Source organism: Tachysurus vachellii, chromosome 11, assembly GCF_030014155.1.
Source record: "Tachysurus vachellii isolate PV-2020 chromosome 11, HZAU_Pvac_v1, whole genome shotgun sequence".
Lineage (NCBI taxonomy): Eukaryota > Metazoa > Chordata > Actinopteri > Siluriformes > Bagridae > Tachysurus > Tachysurus vachellii.
In genome coordinates, this window is record NC_083470.1 from 186648 (window position 1) to 195000 (window position 8353).

Here is an 8353-nt window from a genome sequence, read left to right on the forward strand (position 1 = left end):
ACTCATCATCGGTCCTAACTATTACGGTGTTCATTACAAAACCGTCATGAAGAAGCATGTGTTCACTATAACATTTTCGTCTTAAATTTTCGCCCACAAATTAATTCTGTGATTTTATCAAGGTGTTAACGATCAGTCTAATTGCTAGAAACATAGAAATCCCCCGGTGACCCGGGTATGTAATGCTTCATGATGGCACTGCTGGCACTGTTGGAAGATTTCGCCAATGGCAGAATAAGGAGAGAACGAGTTTTCAGGGACCATGATGATGACTGGCTAATAACCCGATTTAGATTCCCTAGAGCTGTCCTCTTAGATCTATGTGTTGAATTGGGTCCAGTATTAGAGAGGGCAACATGCCGGAACCATGCCATCCCAGTCCAAGTACAAGTCCTCACCACTCTGGGGTTCTTGGCAACCGGCTGTTTCCAGCATGAATTGGCAGACAGGTAAATTATTTATATATAAAAAAAAAAACTATAAGTAATCCTCAACTTTGTGTCTAAGACCTTTTTGTATATGAAATAATTCTATTGGAATCTATCATCTCACCCTATAGGTCTGGTATATCACAGCCGTCCCTGAGTGCCATAATATCTGTCCTTTTGAATGGTATACTTAATATGGGTAGTCGATACATCAGGTTCCCCTACACTGCGCGAGAACAGGCCGAGATTAAAATGCAATTTGCAGCAATGTCTGGTTTCCCAAATGTAATCGGCGCAATTGACTGCGCTCATGTTGCTGTAAGGGCACCATCTGAAAATGAATTTGCTTATGTTAATAGAAAGCATGTGCATTCTATTAATGTGCAAATCATATGTGACTCCAACATGACCCTCACAAACATTGTGGCACGCTGGCCTGGTTCAACACATGATTCCTTTATCTTGACACATAACAGTGTAGGGAACAGACTAAATGCAGTACATGATGACTGGCTTTTTGGTGAGTTTAACAATATTAAAAAGTAGAAACTGTAACAATTTTGTTTTTAATATAATTATAACAATGTTGCTTTTAATATAATTATAACCTGCAGGTGACAGTGGCTACCCCCTGAGCCGCTGGCTCCTCACTCTATTTTTAAACCCGCAGAGCGCAGAGGAAACTCGTTATAACGAGGTCCACTCTCGTGCCCGCGCAGTGATTTGCATTGACTATTTATGGTTAAAAATGGGCGTGTACAGGGCGGGATTTCACATACGCACATCTGTGGGTGATCTGTGATTTATAAAGGGAACATTGCTTAGAGGAGTGCATACGCACGGTTTTATAAATCTGAATTTTTTTTGCCGTACGCCATTTTTGGCTTTTGGGCGTATGTAAACTTTTAGTAGGGATCCTACGCACAGTTTTATAAATGAGACCCCAGCTGTGTGACATACTGCTGTACATGTTTGAACTGAGCCTGAAGCTGGGGAAGGTGCCACAGCTATGGAAAACATCCTGCGTGGTGCCTGTACCAAAGTCATTGTGCCCAAAAGACCTTGGGGTCTACTGACCAGTAGCACTGACCTCGCATCTGATGAAAACATTGAAGAGGCTGGTGCTAACTCATCTGCGACCTCTGGTGAGCCCATCAATGGATCCACTTCAGTTTGCCTACCAACCTGGCATTGGAGTGGAAGACGATGTCATCTTCCTTCAATTGCTTCTGAATCGGGCTAATTCGCACCTGGGAAAGGCTGGGAGCACAGTGAGAGTCATGTTTTTTTACTTCTCCAGTGCTTTTAACACCATCCAACCTGTGCTCCTGGGGGATAAGATGGTGTACATGGAAGTGGACCATCATCTGTGTGCTTGGATATTGTTCTACCTCACAGACCGACCACAGTATGACTGTGACTGTGAGTCTGACAGGGTTGTCTGCAACACTGGACCCCCGCAGGGAACGGTTCTTCACCTTCTACACTGCGGACTTCATGTTCAGTTCAGCAACCTGTCACCTACAGCAGTTCTCTGATGACTCTACCATCGTCAGTCTGATCACAGATGATGATGACAGGGAGTACAGAGGACTGATCCAGAACTTTGTGGACTGGTGCCAACGGAGCTGCCTCCAGTTAAATGCGGGGAAAACCAAAGTACTGGTGGTGGATTTCCGTCGGCACAAACAAACTTCATTACCACCAGTGAACATTCATGGAAAAGACATCGTGAGAGTGGACTCTTCATCTGAACACCAAACTGGTCTGGACAGACAATACTGAGGCAATCTACAAGAAAGGGCAGAGCAAACTCTATCTGCTGAGGAGACTAAGGTCTTTTGGAGTGCAGGGAGAGCTACTGAAGACCTTTTTTGACTCTGTGGTGACCTCAGCCATATTCTATGGATTGGTCTGCTGGTGCAGCAGCATCTCTACTGCAGAAAGTAAGAGACTGGACAAGCTGATCAGGAAGGCCAGCTCAGTCCTGGGGATTCCTCTGGACACTGTACAGGAGATGGGAGGAAGGAAGATGGTAGCAAAACTATCATCATTGCTGGATAACAACTCTCACCCCCTGTATGAAACGGTTTCATTTCAAGGCTGCATTTCTGCTGGATAACTGGACCAGCCCCTGACCCCCTTTTTCTTTGGGAAGATGGGTTCCACCTGCTCAGTCTGCCCTTCACATTCTATACAGTGCCTTACCGGTTTTTACTTAAAAACTAATTGTTACCAAGGTAGACACCCAAGTACTTAAAACCACCTCTTTTCCACACTAAACCTCCCGGGAGTGTAGGCTGCCTGCCTCCCCACTCCCCAATTAAAATGGCTTCACTTTTTGCCCAGTTGACTTTAGCAGAAGATAAAATCTGAAAGTCATTTAAAATAACATTTAAAACATTCACATCATTTTGTGCAGTTATCATAATGACTAAGTCATCTGCATATGCTAAGAGGCATATAGGGACATTAGAGTGTGGAATATTAAAACCAGAAAGATTACTTTTCAGTTTACATAAAAGAGGTTCAATCGCAATAGTATACAACGTGCCTGACAAAGAACAACCTTGTTGTATACCTCTGTACACTTTAAAAGGGGCACATAAACCACCGTTAACCTTCAGAACACTCTCAATTTCACTTTACAACACCTTGATCATGGCTATAAAACCTGAATTGAACCCAAAGGCTTTCAGCACCTTCCACAAATATTCATGCTTAACCCGGGGCAAATGCCTTTTCCTGATCTAGAAAAATCATACCAGTCTTTAAGCCCAATAGCCTGGAGACGTCCAAAATATTACGAATTAGATACACATTGTCAAATATGGACCTATCAGGCACACAGTACTTCTGGTCCTGGTGAATAATCTGCTCCATAACCTTAGTCAGTCTTGAGGATAAACAGTCAGTGCACAGTAGCGACACCAGGCACCAGTTCCCCAGGTCCATCAAGTCTCCCTTTTTCAGCAGTAGTGTCAGGATGGCCCTCCTGCAGTTCAAAGGGAGTCCAGCACGTCCTGCCCTGTAACTGCCCAGAATGCATTGTAGAACCCGACAGGGAGACTGTCTATACCTGCCGCCTGTCCATTCTCCATCCCCTGAAGAGCCTTGTGAAGCTTCTCCAGTGTCAGTTCTTTGTCCAGCTCCCTGGCTACTTGCTCAGAGAGCTTTTGCAGACCCACCAAGAAACTCTCCTCCACCAACTGTGCCTCTGACCGTTCACTGCTGTTTAGCTTTGAGTAGACGCTTACTGTCTGCTTGCGAATTTCGGGGGACTCCGATGAAAGATCCACTGATTCTGTTCGCAAAGCATGTATGAACCTTTTCTGTCCATTCTTTTGCTCTAAACTGAAGAAGAACCTAGATGGAGCATCCATCTCATTCATGCTTTTAAATCGTGAACGGACCAGCGCCCCCTGTGCTGTGATGTCTAACAGGTCATTCATTTTGGCTTTTTTACTCTTGAGTGCTTCAATATGCCCTTGATTTCCTGTGGCCTCCAAATGCTGGAGTTCCACTATTGGAGTTACAGTGTACTGTTGACAAAAATCTTTAATTTGTGACTTAGTCACATCCCACCACTGCTGTAATGAGCTAAAAGCTGCCTTCTGAGATTTAAAACAATTCCATAAAGAAATAAAATACTCTCTTAAATTAGCATCCTCTTAAAGTGCAGTGTTAAAATGCCAGTAGGCACTCCTACTACCATACTATGGTCAGAGATACCTACCGGAACAATAAAACACTTTGTAAAAAGAGTAAGTTGATGCTTAAAACCATTTAATTTCAATGGCATGGGCCCACGTGTACTGTCTCTGTTGTTTATCGAAATTTCTCCATATATCATCTAACTCATGGGCCTCCATAATCGCCAACAGGCGTTTATGGGACGCTGCATGAGGTTCTGAGTGGTTCCGATCTAAAATATCTGCAGTACAGTTAAAATCACCAGCCAAAATTAAAATGTCAGCAGTGTTGCAGCTAGCAATCACGTTGCTAAGCTTATATAAAAAAACATCCTCTCCACTGCATTGGTGGGAGCGTACACACAGATAAAAACTAAAACCTCATTCTCATAAAAGGTTTTCACCTCCCATTTAAAATCTCTTCAACTGAATAAGAACAAGGAATAAAATTGCAAGTAAAAAGCAAGGGAACCGCACCACTGAGTGTTGTGTTATGACTTAAAATGGCCAACCCATCCCACTCCTTCACCCAATCAGCAGCGTTACTGACATCACTGTGGGTTTCCTGAAGCATGACAACATCAATGCGCTTCTGTTTTAACAGTTCATATAGCTTTACTCTCTTGTTATGTTCTCTTGCTCTTGTTCTCTTCCATTAATATTTAGACTCGCAACATTGATTCCAGTCATTAAGAAAAATAAAATTCATAAAACACAACAGAGGGTAAGAACCTCTCTAGTATAAAAACACCACACATACTATCAGTCATCATCAGAGTTTTCCCTGTTCACTTTAGTCATCAGTTTCTTTAAACAAAAGATTTCCACATAAATAAATGCTCCTTCCTTTCTAAAATGTTTTACATTGTGTAGAAACTGTTTACAATCAGGGAAATCGCCTCTATTGCCACATTCTTCTGCCATTTAGTGTTTTTTTTTTTTAAATCTTTAATGTCCTCAGCTGTAAACAACATTTAAATGTTCCTCCTGGGAATCAAGACTCTGTTTAACACAGAATCTGACACACAGTCATCACTATCTTGATTCTCTTTGCTCTGCCTTCATATAATTTTTTGCCTGTTTCTTTCCTTGTCCCTTACCTTTCTTTTTCCTTTTTGTTGGTACTTTAAACATGGGCTCATCCTCCATCTCCATGTCTCCCCCTGTCCCCCTGCACTGGTGTAGTGGCCGGTGTTTCCAGGTGGTTGCTCTGCACCTCTGCGCCTGCCTCTGCCAGCGCAGGCAGCTCTAGCACTGCACCAGAAGCCACTGGGCTTTTCTCGGTTCTCCTGGTCTGGTTCGGCTGAGCATGGCTTCACCGTGGCCGGTTCACCTTAGAGGTCCAGCTACAGTGGGCTTCTGAGCTGCAGGCTGGACTTGGGGCTCACTCACTATTGCTTCTGGTGCAGCAGCAGCTCTGGTGCCCTCAGCAGCCTGCCAAACTGTAGCCGCAGGGGAACGACCACAGCAGGCACAGCTGCATCTTGCCCCGGTCACTCAGATACACAGAGGACACTCTGTCTCTCAGGACAGGCCTGAACAAGACGCCCAGTTTTACCACATTTAAAACATTTCATATCGGCATCTGAAGAAACAAATATGTTGTAATCAAACCCCTCGATCCTGAATTTAATAACAACATTTAATTCTTCAGCACCTCCTTTAAGGACCATAAAAGCCGCTCTTCTAAAAGACAGCAGGTGTTTGTGACCAGTGAAGATTTACATCAAAGGGGATTCTCTTGATAGGGAGACCACTCGCCCGGACAGAGTCAACTCTTTACCAATCACTTCATCAGTTAGAAAAGGAGGGGCATTAGACAGTAGGACTTTTTTTTGCAGGAGAACTGGGGGCAGAAACTAATTTAAGCTCGTTGTTAATCACGATGCCTTTCTGCGTCAGCTTTCTAACCTTTTCAACATCATTCAGAAAGACAACGATTGCTCTGTTCATTCTGGAGGCAGAGACAATATTCTCGTACCCCACTAAATCACCGATCGCTAACACACTGCTCTACACTCGCCACACACACACACACACACACACACACTACCCTCACACCGTGGCGGCAAGTCAAACTTTCACACAACTTCGTGTTCGGATCTTCCATCGCCATGCTGCTCCGACTCACATACACACACACACACAAACACACACACACACACACACACAGAGTTATTTTCCCTCTTACACACACACACACACTCAAATACAAATAATTATGATATATTGCTGAAAAAATAGGCAAAACGCCAACCGCTCTCATACACTCCACACGCCACACTCACTCTTCCACCACGCATGCGCAGAGAGAGAGAGAGAGAGAGAGAGAGAGAGAGACAGACAGAGAGAGACAGACAGACAGAGAGAGAGAGAGAGACAGAGAGAGAGAGAGAGATGTCTTTATAGCCTGATGATGGAACCCATAAGGAGGAAAATGATGGAAAACAGAAAGGAAAAGAAAGCATGAAGAGGGTGGTCACCCCTAAAATAAATGACATATATGGCTCCATGAGGAACCTTGACTCTGAACCCTGGAGAGGATGAGACACGATTTGGAAAAGCTATGAAACAATGAATGAGAAATCCAGAGGTGAGAGAGTACAATAACAGTTTGGGGGGTGGGGTGGGGTGGGGGGTGTTAGAGAGATGGATGGCGATACAGAGAACGAGTCCAGGAAAGAACACTTATGTCATTAGGGCTGTTGTTCTCTGTCACCTTGGTTACAGGACAGATGTAAAAACAGTGGGCATGAAACACGCTCCCAAAAAGCAGGCTGAGAAGAAGAGAGAGAGAGAGAGAGAGAGAGAGAGAGAGAGAGAGAGAGAGAAAAGACAGGACAGAGAGGAAAGAGAGCAGAACATTTTATACCCAATCAGCCAAATCATTTCAAATCTTTCTAGTCTTTACTGAGGTGTGTAAAAGCTTTCTTATCTCAGTAACTCTGCACTTTTCATTTTATTTCTCTTTATTTACTGAATAACAAATTCATGATGAATGAGTCAATAATAAACTAATCAGTAGATTTAGGTTCTGCAGGATAACATTAATGACATCAGAACCTCAAACACAAACAGTTTAACTGAGTGCAGGTTTCATTACAACTGCACTGGAGACAAACCTGAGAGTTGAGTGGAGACTAAAATAAACCGATTAAACAAATGAAACAGGTCGCCTGCTTGTCTGAAATAACAACTGGCCCTTTGTAGACTGGACTTATGTAAGCACTTGTTACAGTTCCCATGTTTGAACACTGGAGCCAAACAGAGCAGCTAAGGAGCAACATCAAGATAAATAACAACAATTATTAATGCGTTTAAAATCTGTGGTCTCTCAAAAGAGATGACTGCTGAAATTGACTGGTCAGCTCTAATGTGGAGATCTGACCAGCTGAATAAAATTTGGAACTTGTAATTTTCACCAAATGTTAAAATTTACCAAGTGACCTGTGAACCCCTCTAGATGAGTAACTGATGGTCTCTGATGGGGTTAATATGGTTTCTATGTGATAATAATCTGTGATTCAGTGGTTAGTTTTTAAAAATCTTATGGACTTTTTGTGATACTGAAATAATGAACCACATAATGCACTGGAGTCTAATACATTTAAAATACCCATAATGCACTGTGGAGTGTGTAGTGAATAGGATGTGTGGTTTGGGTTGTTCTCAGATGTTAACTATCATGATGGATCATGTGTCTGATTAACGCATCGCTGTAGGAAATAAATGCAGCGTTAGTTCAGTAATCAAGATGAAACACTGTGCAGTTATTGAGTATTAATGATGTATTGGTGTATCAGAGTTGTGTGTGTGTGTGTGTGTACTTTTTTTATTAGTGATTTTGGAGCAGCCATGAGTGTGGAGGCAGAGTGACTTGGTTTGGTTTGGCTCCTCCAAAACTCCATGACGCAAATTGAAATGAAAAAATAAAAGGTGTTGGCTGCAGCCTGGTGTCTGGAGAGGTTCCCCGTCTTCACGCAGGAACTCACCATGAATATTCACGCTGACGGAATGTGAATAAACCACATGAAGAGGCAGAGGCGGTCGCTGCAGGCTGCATCCCGAATGCCTGTGTGTGTTATAGAAGCGATCTTAATAAAATTCACAATAAAGAAAAACACTGAATAGAGCGAATGGATTCAGTGGAGGCAGTGTGACAGAAATAAGACTTTCCAGGACAGAGAAACTTTAAATTAGCACAACATCGAGTCATAGTTCAAAGGTTAAGTT